Genomic DNA, 23,697 nt, shown 5'->3' on the forward strand with positions numbered 1-23,697 from the left:
CACACTCGGTATACAGGAAGTGGGCTGACAAAGGAGGGGGGAGAGGAGAGCGAGAAGTCGGCAGCAGGAAGTCTATGCTGATTAGTCCATTTCTTTACCAGTGACGCTGGGGAAAAGTGAGAGGGGGCAGGGGGAGAGGGAGTGAATGTAAAAGGAGGCAGAGTGAATGAGGTAGGAGACAGAAAGGGAGAGGACATAGAGGGGGGAGATGCAGGAAGAGAGCAGGAGGATAAGAGAGGTGAGAGCGGTGGGAGACAGAAGAGAGAGGGAGCTGAGAGGGAGAAGGAAAAGCGAGGTGAAAGGGAGGGAGCAAGAGGGAAAGCGGGAGAGTGGGAAGAGAGTGAGAGAAGGAGTGGAAGAGAGAGGGAGGAGAGAGAAAGAAGAAAAGGACGCATGTAGACAGGTCCATGAGCTTTGAGTCTCTGTGGTGCACGATCGGGAGGAGAACCACACTCCAGTGCCTTTCTTAACCTTCACAGCAAGTGCATAATTTTTATTCCATTGATTACATGGTTACCCTCTGACCGACATGCATGAAGCCTCTAATGAATAGAAAATAAATCCACCAGAGGGAAAGGAAGCAGTGTCGCCATTCTCTCATTCTATCCATTTATTTTACAGATAGTTTATGTTATAATTATTAGTGGTAGCCTAATGTTTATCCATCTCTGTGTTACATATTTTAATTTCAATCATTGCAAGGACATACGATCGGCTTCACAGAAAGACTAAGTTTGACACTACATTATCCCAGCGGTTGACTCACCACCAAATATTACATTATAAAATTCCAAAGATAGCCCACTAGAACAACTCAAGAACAGACGTTCTACCCAGCCTATGCATTCGATCAAGCCTGCTAGTCCGGCAACATTTGTCACACCCTGATCTGTTTCACCTGTCTTTGTGATTGTCTCCACCCCCCTCCAGGTGTCGCCCATCTTTCCCATTATCCCCTTTGTATTTAGACCTGTGTTCTCTGTTTGTCTGCTGCCAGTTCGGCTTGTTTGTCAAGTCAACCAGCATTTTTGTGTTTCAGGTCCTGCTTTTCCATTAGCCGGTTATTATTATATATATATATATATTTTTAAAAGATTATAAAAATCAGTGCTGGCCAATTGTCAGAGAAGAGAAAATCCCACTGCAAAATGCTTTTTAGACTATTAATTGAAATAACAATCGATGGAAATACATTTGACTGATCATGCTTATTGGTCTATAGGTTCATTTGCATAATTTAGTACTTACCTACTGACTTTATTGTCCCCATGGGGAATTGCAGTGTCATGTACACATTTAAAGTGGCGTTTAAATACAAAACAAAATTGACAATACAACTTTCATAACAGTTACATACCAATAAAAAAAAGAATAATAATTATAATAAAGAAAGAAATAAAACATTAAAAAAAAAAAGACTAACCTGCTGGACTCACGGAGTCGATAGGAACATTAGCCCGAGCTATTTAGGAAGTATATCACACACCTGGCACAAATTATTGTCTAGTTCTGTTTTTACTGCTGAGGGGTGCCCTATACCTGCGCCCAGAGGGGAGTAGTTCAATGTCCAGGTACAGGGGGTGGAATTGAATTGGCGCGTGTATACAGTATATTTGTTATGTATTTTATTTATCATGCACGTACAGCCTACAGAGCCTTTGAGCGACAAATCTGTCAGACAGTGCGAGAGCTGCTGCTACAGCAGCATCTCAAACAGAAAATGCATAGGCAACGGAAGGCAACGGAAGGCAAGCTACATCAGCACGTCACACACCACTTTGTAATGAGCTGGAGGCAGTAAGAATAAACATATACTTAATTGTTTGAAAGTTGACCATTTTGTTACATATGAGGCATGTCTTACCTTCAAAGTAGCGTAGCCAAAATCCGACCATATTCGAGGAGGAAATTATTTTTATATGAACTTTCTTTCATTGTCCAGTAGCCAAAGGCACAACCCTAGTCATATTAGCAACCCACGCTAGTTGTTGCATATTAGATCTCCCAACTTTCAAAATGTCAAACTGATATTTCCCTCTGTCACATGAAACTGCTTGCTTGTGCGGTGAGATTTTGACAATTGTTTCCCCACTAATTTCACTATGGAACGAACATGCATGCGTACTCTACTGCCTCGTACACTTAAAAAAATTATAGTCTATCAACATTTTAAGCTAAACGTTCTCATCTGTTGCATCAGACTTTCTGCTTTTTAACTTTTTTTTAAATGAAATACCCCAGGGATCTATTGTCTATTGATCTAGTGAGGGACTTATTTCTGGAGACATGGATTTTCAAAACTAGAAGCTCGAACTGTTTGGGCATAGACCTGGATAGTATGACAGAACTCTGCAGGCTAACTCCGCCCGCTTTAGCAGTTCTATCTTGATGGAAAATGTTGTAATTGGGGATGGAAATGTCAGAATTTTTGGTGGTCTTCCTAAGCCAGGATTCAGACACAGCGAGGACATCAGGGTTGGTGGAGTGTGCTAAAGCAGTGAATAATGCAAACTTAGGGAGGAGGCTTCTGATGTTAACATGCATGAACCCAAGGCTTTTATGGTTACAGAAGTCAACAAATGAGAGCACCTGGGGACACACAGGGCCTGGGTTAACCTCTACATCACCAGAGTAACAGAGGAGTAGGATGAGGGTACGGCTAAAGGCTATAAGAACTGGTAGTCTAGTGCGTTGGGAACAGAGAATAAGGATAGGAAGGATATTGACCTCATCCCGTCAGTAGAGGATGCCTGGTTATTCTTCAAAAGTGCCTTCCTCACCATCTTAAATAATCCTTGTTAACCAGGAACTGATATAGCCCGTGGTTCTCTCCAGACCTGACTGCCATTGACCAGCACAAAAACATCCTGTGGCATTCTGCATTAGCATCGAATAGCCCCCGTGATATGCAACTTTTCAGGGAAGTTAGGAACCAATATACACAGGCTGTTAGGAAAGCTAAGGCTAGCTTTTTCAATCAGAAATTTGCACCCCGTAACACAAACTCAAAAAAGGTTTGGAACACCGTAAAGTACATGGAGAATAAGAGCACCTCCTCCCAGCTGCCCACTGCACTGAGGCTAGGAAACACTGTCAACACTGATAAATCCACTATAATTGAGAATTTCAATAAGCATTTGTCTACGGCTGGCCATGCTTTCCACCTGGCTACCCCTACCCCGATCAACAGCTCTGCACCGCCCGCAGCAACTTGCCCAAGCCTCCCCAGCTTCTCCTTCACCCACATCCAGATAGCTGATATTCTGAAAGAGCGGCAAAATCTGGACCTCTACAAATCAGTTGGGCTAGACAATCTGGATCCCTCTCTTCCTAAAATTATCCGCCGCCATTGTTGCAACCCCTATTACTAGTCTGTTCAACCTCTCTTTTGTATCGTCTGAGATTCCTAAAGATTGGAAAGCGGCCGTGGTCATTCCTCTCTTCAAAGGGGGAGACACTCCAGACCCAAACTGTTACAGACCTATATCCATCCTGCCCTGCCTTTCTAAAGTCTTCGAAAGCCAAGTGAACAAATAGATCACCGACCATTTTGAATCCCACCGTACCTTCTCCGCTATGCAATCCGGTTTCCGAGCTGGTCACGGGTGCACCTCAGCCACGCTCAAGGTACTAAACGATATCATAACTGCCATTGATAAAAGACAGTACCGTGCAGCCATCTTCATCAACCTGGCCAAGGCTTTCGAATCTGTCAATCACCACATTCTTATCGGCAGACTCAACAGGCTTGGTTTCTCTATTGACTGCCTCGCCTGGTTCACTAACTACTTCTTAGATAGAGTTCAGTGTGTCAAATCGGAGGGCCTGTTGTCCGGACCTCTGTCAGTCTCTATGGGGTGCCATAGGGTTCAATTCTCGGGCCGACTCTTTTCTCTGTATATGTCAATGATGTCGCTCTTGCTGCGGGTGATTCTTTGATACACCTCTACGCAGACACAATTCTGCATACATCTGGCCCTTCTTTGGACACTGTGCTAACAAACCTCCAAACAAGCTTCAATACCATACAACCCTCCTTCCGTGGCCTCCAACTGCTCTTAAATGCTAGTAAAACGAAATGCATGCTCTTCAACCGATCGCTGCCCGCACCCGCCCGCCCGACTAGCATCACTGTAAACTCTCCTTCCAGACTCATATTAAGCATCTCCAATCCCAAATTAAATCTAGAAATCGGCTTCCTATTTCGCAAACAAAGCCTCCTTCACTCATGCTGCCAAACATACCCTCGTAAAACTGACTATCCTACCGATCCTTGACTTCGGCGATGTCATTTACAAAATAGCCTCCAACACTCTACTCAGCAAAATGGATGCAGTCTATCACAGTGCCATCCGTTTTGTCACCAAATCCCCATATACTACCCACCACTGCGACCTGTATGCTCTCGTTGGTTGGTCCTCGCTACATATTCGTCGCCAAACCCACTGGCTCCAGGTCATCTATAAGTCTTTGCTAGGTAAAGCTCCGCCTTATCTCAGCTCGCTGGTCACCATAGCAGCACCGGAGCACGCGCTCCAGCAGGTATATTTCACTGGTCATCCCCAAAGCCAACACCTCCTTTGGCCGCCTTTCCTTACAGTTCTCTGCAACCAATGACTGGAACGAATTGCAAAAATCACTGAAGTTGGAGACTTATATCTCCCTCACTAACTTTAAGCATCAGCTGTCAGAGCAGCTTACCGATCGCTGCAGCTGTACACAGCCCATCTGTAAATAGCCTATCCAACCAACTACCTACCTCATCCCATATTTGTTTGAGTTTTTCTGCTCTTTTGCACACCAGTATTTCTACTTGCACATATATCACTCCAGTGTAAATTGCTAAATTGTAATTACTTCGCCACTATGGCCTATTTATTGCCTTACCTCCTTACTTCATTTCCACACACTGCAAACAGATTTTTCTATTGTGTTATTGACTGTACGTTTGTTTATCCCATGTGTAACTGTGTTGTTTTTGTCGCACTGCTTTGCTTTATCTTGGCCAGGTCGCAGTTGTAAATTATAATTTGTTCTCAACTGGCCTACCTGGTTAAATAAAGGTTAAATAAAAAAAATGAGAAGCATCAAACTGTAGCGCTGTATGTAGTGAAACATAAGCAGTGTTTTTCAAAGATGCTCCCTCCCTCCCTCCCTCCCTCCCTCCCTCCCTCCCTCCCTCCCTCCCTCCCTCCCAAAAGTGTTTCTTTCAAATCTATCCATCTCTGTCAATCTTTCCTAACAGTACAATCTCGTGACTGCTTGTCTGTCTGTACTGTAGCTCATCTTTGCATGAAACTACTAAACTACCCTTCCACTGTCTGACGACAGACAGAGAGAAAGAGAGCAAGAGAGAGAGATGGCTCAAGCGCTCTAATTGCAGAGTGAATGCGGCAGCCCCAGAGAATGGCTGATTAGGAGGGCTGCTGAATACCCCAGGGAAATGGGTCACCTCCAGTGTGGTGCGAGCTGCCTGCCCGCCCGCTTCTCCAGCACAGTGCAGGGTGAAAAGTAAATTACACGCCACAGGCAGTGGGGCCTGTTAGGACACTGGGAAGCAGGGGTGCTGTGGTGGGTACTGGGTACGGTACCGGAGGGGTAGAGGGTGGGACGGGGAGGGGAGGAGGAAGTGGACGATGTCACGACTCCAGAGAGATCTACAATGAGTGTAAGTAAACGTTGATGGAGATGTGGTCCACCTCTTTCTCAATTAACATTCTGCCCACTTCCATTCGCCAAGGGTTGTGACCAATGTTCCCTCTAATATTTTCTGGCACTGAGCAAATTTCAGGTCTGCTGAGCACAAACCATGAACCTTGTGAAATTTCTGTGCAACTTCCGGCGCTTGTTTACTGTGAACACTGAGGCTGTATCCGCTTTGATTTACTGTTTTGGTGGCCAAGTAGGCTAGTGTGGCTATTTGATCATAATGTAGGCCCACCACAAAAAACTATGGAGAAAATGCATTACATAACATATTAACATGTAAATAGCGGTTCTGTCATTCAGCCTACAGTAGCAGCCCCAATATGTGGTGTTCAATGTAGGCCTACATTCCATGAGACTTTTGAAAAAAACATGCAGGGATTGACATTAATCTGTTTATCCACTTGTCCTTCAGACTGAACATTTTGTTGTGGTGTTTGATGCAAGAAACCCCTTTACAAAATAAAAGTCATTATTATTCCCATACCATTATTACAGAGAATCAGACAAATTATGCTACCCTCTACCTATTGGTTACAAAGCGTATTCAAGCCTGTGTCAAAATACAACACTGCCCCTTTAAGACATAAAGAAAACCTCTTTACCTGACTCGCTTTCAAAGATGGCTAGAAATGCTCTTGTAGGAAGCAATCACTCCCACATTGCTGACTACAAATCAGCTATAACTGGGGTAATAACTAACTAATTAGCAAAGAAAATGAACAAATGTGCACACGTGGCTACATGCAGCTCTTGCCTTGATCTCAAAACAAGCACATAATAATCGCGACCGCTCATGCTGTAAAACAGTCTGGTTCAAAGTGAATGGCACAAATCCATATATGGAAATGGTCTATTTGCATATTCTGTAGGTCTGCTGCAGCTCTGAGTGGTTATGGCGCACCAGTCTGTGTAGAGTACAGCCCTGAGTGGTTATGGCGCACCGGTCTGTGTAGAGTACAGCCCTGAGTGGTTATGGCGCACCGGTCTGTGTAGAGTACAGCCCTGAGTGGTTATGGCGCACCGGTCTGTGTAGAGTACAGCCCTGAGTGGTTATGGCGCACCGGTCTGTGTAGAGTACAGCCCTGAGTGGTTATGGCGCACCGGTCTGTGTAGAGTACAGCCCTGAGTGGTTATGGCGCACCGGTCTGTGTAGAGTACAGCCCTGAGTGGTTATGGCGCACCGGTCTGTGTAGAGTACAGCCCTGAGTGGTTATGGCGCACCGGTCTGTGTAGAGTACAGCCCTGAGTGGTTATGGCGCACCGGTCTGTGTAGAGTACAGCCCTGAGTTGTTATGGCGCACCGGTCTGTGTAGAGTACAGCCCTGAGTCGTGCCTGTCAATGCAATAGAATCCTACTCAGATGCACTCTGCCTCAGTTAGTTTTAGTTAGATACTAAGTCTTGCATATTTTGTTTTGGTATGTTGCATTGAAAGTGGCTAATATTGTGTTGATTCAATCACAATTCCCACAGTAAAAGGAAACGTTGATAGGGTTAACTAATGGGAAAAACTCTAGAAAGTTGAGTGAAGTTCAATCTCGTGCTTCTCTGCACGGGCTGATATTTCTTCTGCGTGGCAGTCCCTGGGAAGCTGCGTGCAGCTTAGAGGGAACATTGGTTGTGACTCAGCAAGGCTAAGAGAACTCCAGAAATCCCTGAGGTTGAGCCACCTCCTTGAACTGCTCTCCAGCATACCAACCAACCAAATAACCAGCCTGCCAGCAGCCTAATGGTCCCATAACACCTACATGGCACTGGCTGAAATTGAAATTAGAGACAAAAAAAATACTTGCCCATGAACTCACCTCTTCAGGAGAGTATAAATGATGAAATCCAACGTCATTGAACTTCACATCCTGCAAGCCAAAAAAGGAGAAAAGAGTAAAATATGGCATGGAATTCATTGATGTACAGCAGCTGCAAACTGTTAGGGTATTGATGCAGTTTAGAGACGAAATGTTTATGCAGATCGAAAGAGAGAGAAACAGAAGGAGAAATACGAGAGACAGACAGACAGAGAAAGGGTGCCCAGGAACAGTGCTGGAGATGTAGCCAACATTGTAATAGCACGACTGTGTGTGTGTGTGTGTGTGTGTGTGTGTGTGTTGAGAAAATTAGCATGAATGATTTAGGGTGGAGGATGGGGCCCAAACGAGCAGCTCTCTCATGACTGATGATGTTTGTGTGTTTGAGAGCCATTAGGCAGCTGTTTACAGGCATGACGCTATGCAGACAGAGGAGGAAGGGAGGGGGGAGGGGGGAAGGAGAGAGAGAGTATCGTGTGTCGTGTGCATAGGTAGGTCTGAGTGTCTCTTGATCATGTGTCTGTGTATGGAAGCCAAAACGTATTACTGTTTACCCAACCCATGGTATGACACTTTGCAATGAGGACTTTGTACTGAGGGATATTCTCTGACTTCCTACTCAATCAGATCAGTAACATTAGCTGTGTGTGTGTGTGTGTGTGTGTGTGTGTGTGTGTGTGTGTGTGTGTGTGTGTGTGTGTGTGTGTGTGTGTGTGTGTGTGTGTGTGTGTGTGTGTGTGTGTAAGGTAGCACAACAAGTTCAGTCAGAAACAACAAGAGAGAAATAGAGAGAAATAGTCTCTGTTTCTCTCTATCTCAGTTCTGACTCGAAACAAAACAGCCTCAAAACAGCCTCCCACGATAACATGAGTCATATAAAAAATGACCCAGTGCAACAAACAAACAAACAAGTGTCTAGAATGGCTTACTGGGCAGAGACAGAGACAGACAGGGAAAACACACGGAGGTAGAAAAGGAATAATAGAAGCTCAACTATATATGGAGACTTCTCTTGGCCCGTCTACATTTATGTCTCAACAGTGTCCGACTGAGCTCTGTGACTTGATATTGTAATGAGGTATATCTGTACAATACTATATCTGTACTAAAAAGCACTATCCGTTTTTTTAAAGGAGTCAAGCAATCTCCACTGATACCACCCATTTCGAATGCATTTTCACCATGAGAAGCACACCATCAATGACCTACCTACACTAATGGTTTATAGGATTTCACTGCAAAAAGAGGGGCTACAGTACATTACCTTTTTAGAGTTCAATTGGGTCTCTCTTATTTTCTGAGTGAAAATGAGAGCCCGTTAACGCAGAGCGACCTGAGCATGGCAACAAGGAGAGGGTTAATTATGGCCACTGGTTCCCTGTCCATTTAAAAACTACCCTAATGCTGGGAGAGACAAACAGACGAGACAGACTGAGGCTTCCTTGTTTCAGATAAGTGTCTCTCTTCTTGTTGTTTTTCGGGTGCGAGAGGGGGCGAGCAGGCAGGTGGGCGGGCAGGGGGCGGGGCGGTGGTTTGTGGTTAGCGGGGGCAGGGAGTTGTGAGGCAAGGTGATACAGACAGAGACAGCCAGACCCATTTTCATAATCTCTGTTGACAAAACAGAAGAGCAGCGCGGCCTGGCCAGATCATGTAAACTCCAGTAGGAACACAACAGACAGACCTGCAGTCTACAGCCATGCTGACGTTTAGCTCACTGCTCTGAAAATGACTGGCTGTAGTCAGGTTGGTGACCTCCACCACTGTAATTAGCCCACGCTGGGACAAAGTTAGGAAAAATACATAATATATAATGCATTGGGTCGATACTAGAGAATGGTTGATATACAGGACTGACTGAGGCATCATGGGTAGAGGAGTCTTCCTGCTGATCTAAGTCAGTGTGACACGATGCAGCAGAATCCCAGACTCACCTGCAGATCCCCCACTCCTCTTCTCTACCCTCTCCTTTCCATAACCATCCTTCTCTCCTCCCTATCCCTCTCCTCTAAATAATATCCTTCTCTCCTCCCTATCCCTCTCCTCTCCTCTAAATAATATCCTTCTCTCCTCCCTCTCCTGCCCTGATTTACTAATCTCCTCCCCTCCTCTCTCAATACCACCTCTGTACTATAGACATAATCTACCTCAACCCCACCTCTTCCTACACCACCACTATCTCTCTTCTCCATAATCATCCATCCCCCGCCTCCCCTCCTCCTGTGTGTGTGTGTGTGTGTGTGTGTGTGTGTGTGTGTGTGTGTGTGTGTTGCTGTCACCTGCAGACTAGGGTACAGATAAATGTTTTTTCTCTGTCTCTATGGGAGGCAGAGCAGGGGGAATAATTTGATTTCTCCTGCTGTCTCCCCAGCAGCCTCTTTCTCGCTCACTCTCCACCTTTCCATCTCAGCCTCTCTCCTTTCTCTCTCTCCACCTTTCTCTATCTCCACTTCTCTCTCTACCTCTAAATCTGCTCTCCCTCGCTCGTCCCTCTTTTTACCCCTCTACATCTCCCACTCCCTGCTTTCTCTTGCTTAAACCTGTACCATTGAAATTCAATATGACAAATCCAAAATGGCTCCTAAAGCAATGGACCTGCGCTCCAAATTACCATGTCCGTTCTAGTTGCTCAATTTCTATGGTCTGGCCAGGGGGATCAGAAAGAATGTTGTGTTCCAGAACAGATGAGCAAAAAGAAAAAACGTGTTCCACAACAGATGAGCAAAAAGAAAACATTTGAACTCTGTCTACAACAAACTATAGTCCACCAAAACAGGTAACCATACCAACAGCCGTGTGATGACATGTGACTCACCTTGTGACGGAGCCTAGAGTGGACGAGATAATTTCTCTCCTGCAGATAATGGTCCTGGACTGGTCTACTGGTATTCTACCCTGGAGGATATAGAACACACACACACACACACACACACACACACACACACACACACACACACACACACACACACACACACACACACACACACACACACACACACACACACACACACACACACACACACACACACACACACACACACACACACACACACACACACACACACACACACACACACACACACAGAGAGAGATAATAAGCACTTCTGCTGGACATTGCATATTTGTTATGTTCATATTGGTGGATAACAGGGCTTGGTATTAATCAAGTTGTTAATGACAGCCCAAGAAACAGCATTAACATGAGGAGCAGAAGACATGAGGGAGGCAGCCTGGGTCTGGGTCTGAGAACAGGGACATTTCACTGTGTGCTTTCAGTTAGAGAACGTGCACACACAACATCCTTATTCTGAAAGAGGATGTTGTGATATGAGTTGGAAGGAAGTCCAGAAGTATTAGAGCGAGACTATGACATGGTGACTAGACCAGCCACACGTGTGTCCGCGTGTGCATGTTCATTTTGTCCATCCACACCAGACGTGATCATGACACGCAGGTTAAAATATCAAATCCAACTGTGAACTAACTTTATTAATTTGGGGACAGGTCGAAACACACGTGAAACTAGGGCTGACCCCATTTTGTCGACTGGTCGATTGTTTGGTCGATAAGCTGATGGTCGACCGGTCGAGCAGTGGCAAATACATATACAACAATTATGGCACAGAACAGGAGACACCAGTCTGATTCACGATTGTCTGAGTGGACTAATCCATTACTGAGGCCGCAGGGATGGCAAACCAGTATCATCAGTAGTACATTTACAGTTAATTCCCATCATTTCTAATCTACATTTGTGTGGTTATGGTCATTTCTGTTATTGCGTTCAATATATTATTATTCCAGTCTTACCGTTGTCATTTTAGGAGTGGACACGTTGTTTGAAGAGCGCACACCCTAGGCTCCATTTGGTTTATTTCATTTTGTTTGGAGCGCTCCTGTCAATCTTGAGTAAGGACACGCAAATGATTATACATAGAAGAATGCCTAGGCTACCTGGCCTGCACACAAATGTAGGCCAATAAATGTGCCCATTTGGGGATCTGATAGTATTTCTGATTGTCTTAACTCACCATCCTTGTGGAGATTCTCAAAGTCATTTTTTCTTTGCCTCTAACAGTAAGTAAACAACCGTAAAATCGCCCAACCCTAGAGTGTACATGTGTGCATTTGTGAGCGCATGCCTGTGTGTGTGTATGTTTGTGAGCGCGTGTCTGTGTGTGTGTGTGTGTTTGAGAGCGCTGCCTGTGTGCCATGCATCATCCAGCCTGACCGTTGGCTGCACCCCATGATGAGGACCAGATGGGGGCTGTCAGGGGGTCGCTAGTTTGGGTGATGTATGGGCCCTCACAAACCAACAAAGGCCCTCCTTCAGCCGATGTGTTTCCTACTAATTGAGAGGGGAGAAAGATAGAAAAGGAGTGAGAGAAAGAGTGATTGCTTAAACAGAGTGGATTTATGGCATGTCTGTGACAAAGGGGAACTTCCAGTGAGAGTTTAAGGGGCGGGGACAGATAGGCCTTCAGTGGCATCATTAATGTGTCATTGTGCTCGTATTAGTAAAGCCCTTCAGAACAGCGCAAATAATACTAGTTAACTGCATGTGGTGCTTGTATAAACGTTAGGACTTGACTATAAGAGCATTGAGAATGAGGTTAAGATGCATTGAGTGTGTGTGTGTCAGCTCATAGGCACCGAGGCACACTCTCGCCGAGGCCTTTTCCAGTCCCTCTCTCCTGCCCTCATCTCCTCTTCTTACACTCTCTTAGCTCGTTCTATTTCTCAATTGCACCTTGCAGAAAAAAGTGCCTTTGATTTAACTATAAAACAGACTGTGTGTGTGCGCACGTGTGTATGTGCATGAAGCCGCTGCAGCAGCATATAACCAGACAAATCGCAAAATTATTCACATCATCTCACCTTGGTCTCGTTAAACAAACACCATTAAAGTTCAAAGTGATTTTAAGACAGATAAATGATTGTTCCCCTCAATAATTACAGTCTTTCCAGTGGGTCTGCCTGTCATCCACGTCTGGCCTCAACAACATAGCCCAAGGCTCAGCTAAAGAATGGAGAGAATGTGGAAGAGGATGAAGGAGGAGAGAGAGATGACTTGGATCGTTTACGTTTGTCTATCCCATGTGTAACTCTGTGTTGTTTGTGTCGCACTGCTTTGCTTTATCTTGTATATTACAACTGCCAGGTCGCAGTTGTAAATTAAAACTTGTTCTCAACTGGCCTACCTGGTTAAATAAGGTGAAATAAAAAAATGAATAAAAAAATCTCAGACTGGGACTGAGGGGAAATCTGGAGAGTCAATTGGAGAGTCAGACAGTAAGTGGCAGGCAGGCTACAGATGCAACAGGAAAGCACGGTCTGTCTGTCCCTGGAAAGGAGCCAGTGTTAGAATGGGAAGATCAGTCTCAGTCAATGGAAGTCTATGTGCTGTTTACACCTGGGAGTCTTTCTGCAGTGCGTATGCAAAGCGAAAGGTGAAGCCTGTGGCATGATGTCGCATAACGGCAGGCACACCCTCATTCAAAACACATTCATACCATAACAACCACTCAGGTCAATGCAACTGTAGCTTTAGGGCAGAGCACATTTGTGTAGCGAGCAAACTACATAGGAAGAGGGGCCAATGATACTCTAGCACATACAGTAACAAACTCACCCATTCTGTCTCTCTGCTAACTCACTGTTTGTTTATTTTTCTCATTTTCCTTCTACATCTTTCACTGAGTATTTTTTCCCTGTTCCCCTGTCCATCCCTCCCTTCCTGCATTCATCTCTTTCTTCTCTCCTTCTCGCCATCTCATTTCTGTCCTTTATAGTGGAACTATGTATTTTTCTCATTTTGTCGGTCTTTCTGTGTTCTCTCTGTGTTCTAGCCCAGAATAAGGGAGACAGTGTCTGCATCAGCCAGCACACACAAACAGCCCAGTAAGGCCCACATACAGCTACACTGTGTGTGTGTGTGTGTGTGTGTGTGTGTGTGTGTGTGTGTGTGTGTGTGTGTGTGTGTGTGTGTGTGTGTGTGTGTGTGTGTGTGTGTGTGTGTGTGTGTGTGTGTGTGTGTGTGTGTGTGTGTGTGTGAGAACTCTGGGTGACTCTGCTTTAGCTGAGCACCAGTCCCCTCCAACTGAACCGGCACTTACACACTAGCAAAATAGGAACCAAGCCACATCTTGGCACCTCGCCTCCCCTTAACAAATCACAAATAAAAAAATGTCCACAGCCCAGCTCAGCTCCACAAAAGCATTCTTAAAATCAATGCTCTCCCCCGTTCATAAAAACGGACCACTGACTCTCAATTCACCACACGAGACGTGGGTGACTATCTCCATGGTACTGTGTCCCTAATTCCGGCCAATCAGAAAGGGAGTAGCAACATTTGGCGAGACAGTTAGTGCCTTCATTGGATGCTTTTCTTGAGTAGTCTATTCAGTGTGAACAAATGAACACTGCAGAGAGCAAAGATTTGATTCTGACTAACTCCATGTTTAGAACAAACACGATTACCAGAAGAGACACTCCTATGAGAAAGAGCAGGGGGAGATAAAAGGGACTCAAAACTGGTCCCAGATCTGTATGTGCCTTAGTCAACTTTTCTGACCGTCATTGCTATGCCATAAGATCTGGTCTAGGACCTGGTTAAAATAACTCCTCTCTCCCAGGCGGTCCTGAGAACAGAAATAATGCTGCTAGCAGGCAGCAACCCAGGGTGTCTATTTTGGCTGCCATCAACCATTTACACCATCCATTTACACTGCATTCAGAAAGTATTCAGACCCCTTGACTTTTTCCAAATGTTGATACTTTACAGCCTTATTCTAAAACAGATTAAATTGTTAATTCCCTCATCAATCTACACACAATACCCCATAATGACAAAGCAGAAACAGGTCTTTACATGTTTTTGCTAATTTATTACAAATAAAAAACCTTTACATAAGTATTCAGACCCTTTACTTAGTACTTTGTTGAAGCACCTTTGGCAGCGATTACCACCTCGAGTCTTCTTGGGTATGACGCTACAAGCTTGGCACACGTATATTTGGAGAGTTTCTCCCATTAATCTCTGCAGATCCTCTCAAGCTTGTCAGGTTGGATGGGGAGCGTCACTGCACAGCTATTTTTAGGTCTCTCCAGAGATGTTTGATTGGGTTCAAGTCCCGGGATCTGGCTGGGCCACTCAAGGACATTCAGAGACTTGTCCCGAAGCCACTCCTGTGTTGTCTTGGCTGTGTCCTTAGGGTCCTTGTCCTGTTGGAAGGAGAACCTTCACCCCAGTCTGAGGTCTTGAGTACTCTGGAGCAGGTTTTCATCAAGGATCTCTCTGTACTTTGCTCCATTCATCTTTCCCTCGATCCTGACTTGTCTCCCAGGCCCTGGTGCTGAAAAACATCCCCATTGCATGATGCTGCCACCACGATGCTTCACCATAGGGATGGTACCAGGTGTCCTCCAGGCGTGAAGCTTGGCATTCAGGCCAAAGAGTTCAATCTTGGTTTCAGAGTCCTTTAGGTGCCATTTGGCAAACTCCAAGCAGGCTGTCCTGTACCTTTTACTGAGGAGTGGCTTCCGTCTGGCCACTCTGGCATGTTACAGAGATGGTTGTCCTTCTAGAAGGTTCTTCCATCTCCACAGACGGACTCTGGAGCTCTGTCAGAGTGACCATCGAGTTCTTGGTCACCTCCCTGACCACGACCCTTCTCCACCGATTGCTCAGTTTGGCCTGGCGGCCAGCTCTAGGACAAATATTGGTGGTATTGTGTGTAGATTGATGAGGAAAAAAAGTGATTTAATCCATTTTAGAATAAGGCTTTTCCACAAAGTTTGCTGCTATGGAATACTGAAGTATAATTACAAGCATTTCATAAGTGTCAAAGGGTTTTATTGACAATTACATGAAGTTGATGCAAAGAGTCAATATTTGCAGTGTTGACCCTTCTTTTTCAAGACCTCTGGAATCCGCCCTGGAATGCTGTCAATTAACTTCTGGGCCACATCCTGACCGATGGCAGCCCATTCTTGCATAATCAATGCTTGGAGTTTGTCAGAATGCGTGGGTTTTTGTTTGTCCACCCGCCCCTTGAGGATTGACCACAAGTTCTCAATGGGATTAAGGTCTGGGGAGTTTCCTGGCCATGGACCCAAAATATCGTTGTTTTGTTCCCCGAGCCACTTAGTTATCACTTTGCCTTATGGCAAGGTGTTCCATCATGCTGGAAAAGGCATTGTTCGTCCCCAAACTGTTCCTGGATGGTTGGGAGAAGTTGCTCTCGGAGGATGTGTTGGTACCATTCTTTATTCATGGCTGTGTTCTTAGGCAAAATTGTGAGTGAGCCCACTCCCTTGGCTGAGAAGCACCCCACACATGAATGGTCTCAGGATGCTTTACTGTTGGCATGACACAGGACTGATGGTAGAGCTCACCTTGTCTTCTCTGGACAAGCTTTTTTTCCGGATGCCCCAAACAATCGGAGTACAATCCCTGTACCTTTTGCAGAATATCAGTCTGTCCCTGATGTTTTTCCTGGAGAGAAGTGGCTTCTTTGCTGCCCTTCTGACACCAGGCCATCCTCCAAAACTCTTCGCCTCACTGGGCATGCAGATGCACTCACACCTGCCTGCTGCCATTCCTGAGCAAGCTCTGTAATGGTGGTGCACCGATCTCGCAGCTGAATCAACTTGCTGGACTTTCTTGGGCATTCTGAAGCCTTCTTCACAACAATTGAACCGCTCTCCTGGAAGTTCTTGATGATCCGATAAAGGGTTGATTTAGGTGCAATCTTACTGGCAGCAATATCCTTGCCTGTGAAGTCCTTTTTGTGCAAAGCAATGATGACGGCACATGTTTCCTTGCAGGTAACCATGGTTGACAGAGGAAGAACAATGATTCCAAGCACCACCCTCCTTTTGAAGCTTCCAGTCTGTTATTCGAACTCAATCAGCATGACAGAGTGATCTCCAGGCTTGTCCTCATCAACACTCACACCTGTGTTAACGAGAGAATCACTATGATGTCAGCTGGTTCTTTTGTGGCAGGGCTGAAATGCAGTATTGAAAACTTTTAGAGATTTTTTTTGTGTTACTTGCTAAATAAAATCTCCTTCTCTGAGCAATTGAATTAATATAAAATAATATAATATTTTCATTTTTAGAGCATACAATATAGATCAGTATTTGCATTATTTATTGCATAGTCTTTATCTTTATCAGGGGATTGAATCATTTTGGACCCCACTGTATATACAGAGAAGACTCCAAGTGTATCTATCAGTCCTAAGTAGCGAAACAGTTTGGAGGTAGAAACTCTTCTGCAGAACTAGAATAGTTTTGTAGTCAGATATTAATGTTGTCATCCTACACGCAAAAGGAAAAAGGTCTATCCACAACAGGATAGACCTTTGTCATTGAGCATATCTACAATCCGATTGGCTAGTTTACTAGCCACCTTGGCGTCCCTATAATGGTGCAACTGGAGTTCAACTGTCACAAGAGTTGCTGAAGCCACTGACTGCGGTCCAAACTAATCCAGTGTGTAGAGTAGTGCAACAATAGAACTGCACTGAGCCAAACCTGAGGCTAGCTATGTGCTGAGCATTTGAATGTGCACAGTGCTGCTAGTGCCAACACCTGCACTGTTACAGACTGAGGAAAGCGGGGTGGAGAGGAGAGAGAGAGAGCGAGAGATTAACTGTTGTAGGAAGGGACACATTCCAGTGTGTAATTTGGGACTGTCTGGCTGTAAAGTTGCTCAGGAGCCACAAGCAGAGCCGAGATAAGATAAGGAGGGCAATAACACACATGTCCTCAGCTGTCACCTTCAGCTGAACCCTGAAGAACAACAACCGAGAGTGTGACGAAACACGTGTCGAGCTTGTGTGTTTGTGTGATATAACACACATCACCTCTATCACCTAGGTGAGGCTTGAGGTAAGAGCCAGACAACTTCTATATCATATCATAAACGAAAAGAAAGGGTTATCAAAAAACCAAGTTGAACTTCATGAGTCATGTATACATAATCCTTCCGTACACAATGTCTAAGTGTATTGTGTAGCAAGCGTACAGTAAAGCCTTGTAAAGACATGACCAGGCAACAGTGTTACACATAGCTTTCCTTTTGCTTGCACACTGAGGGAAGGATGGGAGAGGGTAGTAAGAAAGGGAGAGTGGGAGACAGAAAGAGAGTGATTGAACGCTGTAATTTAGGGAGTAAGTTAACGATTCGCAAATGGAGAAAAAAAGGATAATGATATTCCTCCCTGGGAAAATTACCCAGTGTCCAAACATTCTGGTGAGCCTATTTATAATATAATTAAGCATATGCAGGCGGGCGGCTGTTTTATAGCTCCATGGGTGGTGTGTGTGTGTGCGCGCGTGTGTACACAGAAGGCTACTCAGACCTCATTACTGTAATAGGTCAATCAATAAACCACACCCACCCCCATAACCCTGCCCTGATGGTCACTCTGCTGCCATGGCAACAGAAGAGAGACATGTCAGAAAGCATCAGAGCGATAGGAACTCTCTCTCTCTCCCTCTCTCTCCCCCTCTCACTATCTCTCCCCCCTCCCTCCCCCTCTCTCTGTGTATTGTCTTTCTCTCCGATCTTTCACCTAACAGTTAAACCAAACTAAAGTCACAAACTTTAAGATATCAGCAATCTGCTTTCCAAAATGACACCATTACCCTACATTCCTTTTACACCTGAGTGAGACGTTAGAGAGAGCATCAGACAGCGTTGTATAACATTGTTATTTCACTAGTTAAGCATAGTTGTGTCACTGATGAAATCACTTAGGATTTGCCACGATCCAAAGTTTCTCAGAATTTAGGTTATTTAAAGAGCAGTGAGCTACACTACATCTTTCTAAAGGGATTAACAGAGTATCCTAACCTGCCTCCTACAGCCTAGCATTATCAAGTGATTAACTTTGACAACAGGACAAACACTGAAAGGTTGATATGCTACTACGAAATGTGATCTGACATGAGGATCCATAGTGAATGTGAAACTGTTCTCCCTTTGTCCTAACCTGCAGCCTAACACACATTCATCATACATAGGTGGTTAACTTTCCTTAGATTAGAGAATTGAAATGTGAGATGATGAAAACGGATACGGTTACTATCCAAATACAATAATAAGGCTCCTGATCTGTCTGTGAGATATCATGATATGTCCTGATTATAACCACAGTCAGTTAAAATGTTGACTAAGGTCCCAAAAAAGTTGGAACTCACAATAAAGTTCAGAGAATGAAAATGAGAGAGAAAGCAAGACAGAAGGGTGGAACAGTGAGAGAGTAAGAGAATGAGAGAGAGAGTGAAAAGAACAGGAACACAAAGACAGAAAAAAGGGCTTCAGGTTGGGTGAACCATTCTATTTTCAGCCATATCTGACGAACGTTGAGCGTATCGGATCAGCATACAGAACACTGAGCTATCCGTTCAGACAAACAGAGACACTGGGTCCACCATATATAAACTCAGTAAAAAATGAAACGTCCCTTTTTCAGGACCCTGTCTTTCAAATATAATTCGTAAAAATCCAAATAACTTCACAGAATAACTTCATTGTAAAAGGTTTAAACACTGTTTCCCATGCTTGTTCAATGAACCATAAACAATTAATGAACATGCACCTGTGGAACGGTCGTTAAGACACTAACAGCTTACAGAAGGTAGGCAATTAAGGTCACAGTTATGAAAACTTAAGACACTAAAAAGAGGCCTTTCTACTGACTCTGAAAAACACCAAAAGAAAGATGCCCAAGGTCCCTGCTCATCTGCGTGAACGTGCCTTATGCATGTTGCAAGGAGGCATGAGGACTGCAGATGTGGCCAGGGCAATAAATTGCAATGTCCATACTGTGAGACGCCTAAGACAGCGTTACAGGTAGATAGGACGGACAGCTGATCATCTTCGCAGTGGCACACCACGTGTAACAACACCTGCACAGGATCGGTACATCCGAACATCACACCTGCAGGACAGGTACAGGATGGCAACAGCAGCTGCCCGAGTTACACCAGGAACGCACAATCCCTCCATCAGTGCTCAGACTGTCCGCAATAGGCTGAGAGAGGCTGGACTGAGGGCTTGTAGGCCTGTTGTAAGGCAGGTCCTCACTAGACATTACCGGCAACAAGGTCGCCTATGGGCACAAACCCACCGTCGCTGGACCATACAGGAGTGGCAAAAAGTGCTCTCACTGATGAGTCATGGTTTTGTCACACCAGGGGTGATGGTCGGATTCGCATTTATCGTCGACGGAATGAGCGTTACACCGAGGCCTGTACTCTGGAGCGGGAACAATTTGGAGGGGGAGGGTCCGTCATGGTCTGGGGTGGTGTGTCACAGCATCATCGGACTGAGCTTGTTGTCATTGCAGGCAATCTCAATGCTGTGCATTACAGGGAAGACATCCTCCTCCCTCATGTGGTACCCTTCCTGCAGGCTCACCCTGACATGACCCTCCAGCATGACAATGCCACCAGCCATTCTGCTCTTTCTGTGAGTGATTTCCTGCAAGACAGGAATGTCAGTGTTCTGCCATGGCCAGCGAAGAGCCCGGATCTCAATCCCATTGAGCACGTCTAGGACCTGTTGGATCGGAGGTTGAGGGCTAGGGCCATTTGCCCCAGAAAGAGTGGGGTAACATCTCACAGCAAGAACTGGTAAATCTGGTGCACTGCAGTACTTAATGCAACTGGTGGCCACACCGGATACTGACTGTTACTTTTGATTTTGACCCCACCTTTGTTCAGGGACACATTATTCAATTTCTGTTAGTCACATGTCTGTGGAACTTGTTCAGTTTATTGAATCTTGTAATGTTCATACAAATATTTACACATGTTAAGTTTGCTGAAAATAAACACAGTTGACATTTCTTTTTTTGCTGAGTTTAGCTTACATAACTACACTGCATTTGTACATTTAGCAGATGCTCTTATCCAGAGCGACTTAACGTAGTGAGTGCATACATTTTTCTACTTGTCCCCCATGGGAATTGAACCCACAACTCCAGCATTGTAAGGTCCATGCGCTACCAACTGAGCCACACGGCACCTGCAATACAGCAGTCATATGACATAGGTTGTTAGGAACACATACTGTCCAGTCAACTCATGGTAAGTGCACATTAGTGCAAACTTTCCGTCCAACAGCTTAAATTGCTCCTGATAAATGTATTGTCCAGTTAAGTGGTGCACACTGACAACAGAACTACACTACGTTTGGGAACTATTAATAGTACAATCCTAGAACTTCCTTCAAATGCTGATCGCATGACCAGAGACATGGAGGTAATTGCATGCCACCCACAACCAGAGTTGCTCAGAAGCCAGAATAGGTAAACTGGCTCACAATAACCATCACCAAGGACTTAGAGAGAGCACCTTCCCTCCCTCCTCTGCCAGGCCAGGGAGCAGATTCACCTTTACTAAAACATACACATCCTCCCTATTTTTTACACCGTCAAAAAACTGCAAAGCACAGTCAAATAAAATGGAGAAAGTGGAGAGAGAGTGGAGAGAGGGAGGAAGGGAGATAAACAAGATAGTCAAGAGAGAGAGAGGAAAAATGAGAGGGAGGTAGAGGAGGGTGTACATTGCAGATTCAGCTATCTACAGAGGTAGGGCAGGAAGCCTTCAACAGCCTGACACACACACACACACACGCACACACGCATGCACAGATGCGTACGGACACACAGTACAGACACACAGTCAGCCACACGCACACAACAAACACTTTTTTCCTGGAGGAGCATCCAAATCACATTAGCTTCCTGTCTGCCATCCATCATTACCACAGACAAAAGCACACGCTGCTGGAGAGCCATACAAACTGCATAGCAACCCACAAAACCACACTTAAGCGTGTACACACAGGCACACACACGCTGTTGGAAAATCAATAGCCTATACATCAATACATCAATACACACACACACACACAAAACACATCAAGAGAAAAGAACACACACTAACCTGTATTTAAAACATACAAATAGCCCACATCTACCCTACCTGCATGCATTTGACTTTTCCCCAGCTCTACCTTCTTAGCAGACACACATTAGCATCAGAGAAAATTGTGCAGTCAATTCCATGACTGCACAATGGAAAGAAAAATATAATCTTGGCTTTAAATATTTAAACCGGGCCGAGCTAAGCAAGGGGAGAGAGACATCTTGAGAAATCTTTTTTTCTGTCGGTATTAATCTCCTTTCCCATTAGAGGGGGGATGGGGCCCTTATCTAACAGGCTGTGTGTGTGTGTGTGTGTGTTTGTGTGCATGTGCAATATATGTTTGTGGGGGTGAGCCTTATCTCATGGGGGACACGTGAGTGTGGATGCATGTCGGTGGTGGGGGTGCTGCTTACCTAATGGGATGTGTGTGTGTGCGTGTGTGTGTGTGTGTGTGTGTGTGTGCATTTGCTCCTTATCTAATGGGCTGTGAGGTAATTGGCTGGGAGAGGGGGAGCTGTAGAGGTGGAGGAGAGGAAGACAATCTGGCAAGAGAGAGAGAAGAGTAAGAGTGTGAGAGCTTTATACGTTCTGACCATATGGTGCCATTGTGCTGAGGGAATGGGAAGAGAAAATATCTCTCTGTCTGTGTCTGTGAGAATCCCAAACCACCCCCTCGTCCCTACCAACTTCATCGGTGGTCACATGTTGCTGACGAAACTGACTTCCAGAGACTGGCGAGGGGCTCAATAAACCCATCAACTTCGGGACAGACTTGTGACTAGAATGATGCAGTTCATGTACCACTTTTAAATAATAAAATGAGCATGAAATTCTAATGAACAAATCCCCCTGTCGTTTTACAAGATATAAACCTCAGTAACAGTTAAACATTTCATTTGGGAGCTATTTCCTCTTTTACATGTGTCAAGTCTCGAAATATGACAAATAAAGCACATGACATATAATTAGTCACGCCTCTCCATTCTTTTGTGTGAAATTGCACAAACCCAAAAATAATGCAGTGCCTTATGGGATTCCACTTTGCTCTGAAGCCGGCACTGTTGCTGGCTCGGGTCGAAGTGGTTATTGGGGGGAGGTCTAATTAACCGCTACACCCTCCATCATTTTCACTCACTCAGCTTTGGGACACCTGTGCATATGGCCGAGGCGCGTGTGAACGTGCAAATGGAGGTTGATTTGCCTCTCTCTCATTCTCTCCCTCCGTGTCTCGGTTCTGCATCCCTTTTTGTTTCACTCTCCCTCTGTTTAACTCGACATTCCCCTCTTCCCACCAGTATTATTTTTTTTCCATTCGTCTCGCTCTTTCTCTTCATATTTTCCCCTCTCCTCCCATTCCTCTTGTTTCCTTTGTAGATACTACCTCCTCACCTGTAACCGTTTTCTCCTTTGGGCTAAACCAAAACCCTTCCAAATCCATCTTGTGCCCCCTCCATCCTCTCTTCATCCCCCCTCCCCCTCTTCATCTACCTGGTCTCCCTCCAGTTTCGATCATCCCCTTGTCCCACCTGTACCATGCTGAATAGGGAACATCAACACAATCCTCAGCTCATACCACTGCTTCATCCAAACCAAAACGGATTACTTCAATCACCTGATAAACATGTCAACATGCCATCCTCCCTGTGCGAAGAGCAGCAGACAGTTAAAGCCCTCTGCCTTACACATGGAATCAACGCAGCCAGTGAGAGAGAGGGAGGGAGGGAGAGGGCTGCTCTTCTAGTTAGCTTATGAAATCTTGTTAAATCGACCAACTCGAGACCCCCTCAAACCGTTTGAGGTGTAATGAGAAAAAACATTAGCGCCCTGGCGCTCTACTCGCCGGAGCCCAGACCCTCAGTTCCACTTCTATTTATACATTCATTGCCTTCTCCTCTTCCCTTTAGATTATTTCTCTTTTAATAGGGACCAGTTTGTGTCATTATGGCAGTCAAAAAGGCTGCATTCCTCTTCTCTGCCTTGCTCTGTCCTTTCTCCTGTTCTCCCTCTCTCTACCTCGCTCTCCCTCCCCATCCCCCCTCTCCTGCTGTCTCCTCCCTCTCTACCCCTCCCCCAGCTCTTTCCTTCTCTCTGTGCCTCTCACTCCCTCCCTCTTGTTTGTAGGGCTGCATGCAGCACGCCACCAATTCATGGAGGAGAGAAGGACAGAGAGAAAGAGAGAAACCAGAGAGAGAGAGAGAGGGAGACTGGAAAAGAGCAAAGCCAGAGAGAGTGAGACA

The 23,697-nt window shown here is 45.2% G+C and overlaps 1 protein-coding gene across 3 annotated transcripts in view; it reads right to left on the reverse strand.

Moving 5' to 3' along the window:
* LOC129861180 (nuclear receptor coactivator 3-like) overlaps nucleotides 1-23,697 on the reverse strand; it is a 106,564-nt gene that overhangs the window by 26,968 nt on the left and 55,899 nt on the right. For 2 of the 3 annotated variants that reach the window (XM_055932362.1, XM_055932363.1), the window contains 2 exons: nucleotides 10,326-10,405; nucleotides 7,514-7,564 (listed from right to left, as the gene is read on the reverse strand). The gene's annotated coding sequence lies outside the window, so the exon portion shown is untranslated. Of the gene's footprint in view, nucleotides 1-7,513; nucleotides 7,565-10,325; nucleotides 10,406-11,320; nucleotides 13,467-23,697 lie in introns of those variants that run through there. The other variant, XM_055932364.1, reaches the window with a different exon arrangement.

This window comes from Salvelinus fontinalis, chromosome 8, assembly GCF_029448725.1.
Source record: "Salvelinus fontinalis isolate EN_2023a chromosome 8, ASM2944872v1, whole genome shotgun sequence".
NCBI classification, from domain to species: domain Eukaryota; kingdom Metazoa; phylum Chordata; class Actinopteri; order Salmoniformes; family Salmonidae; genus Salvelinus; species Salvelinus fontinalis.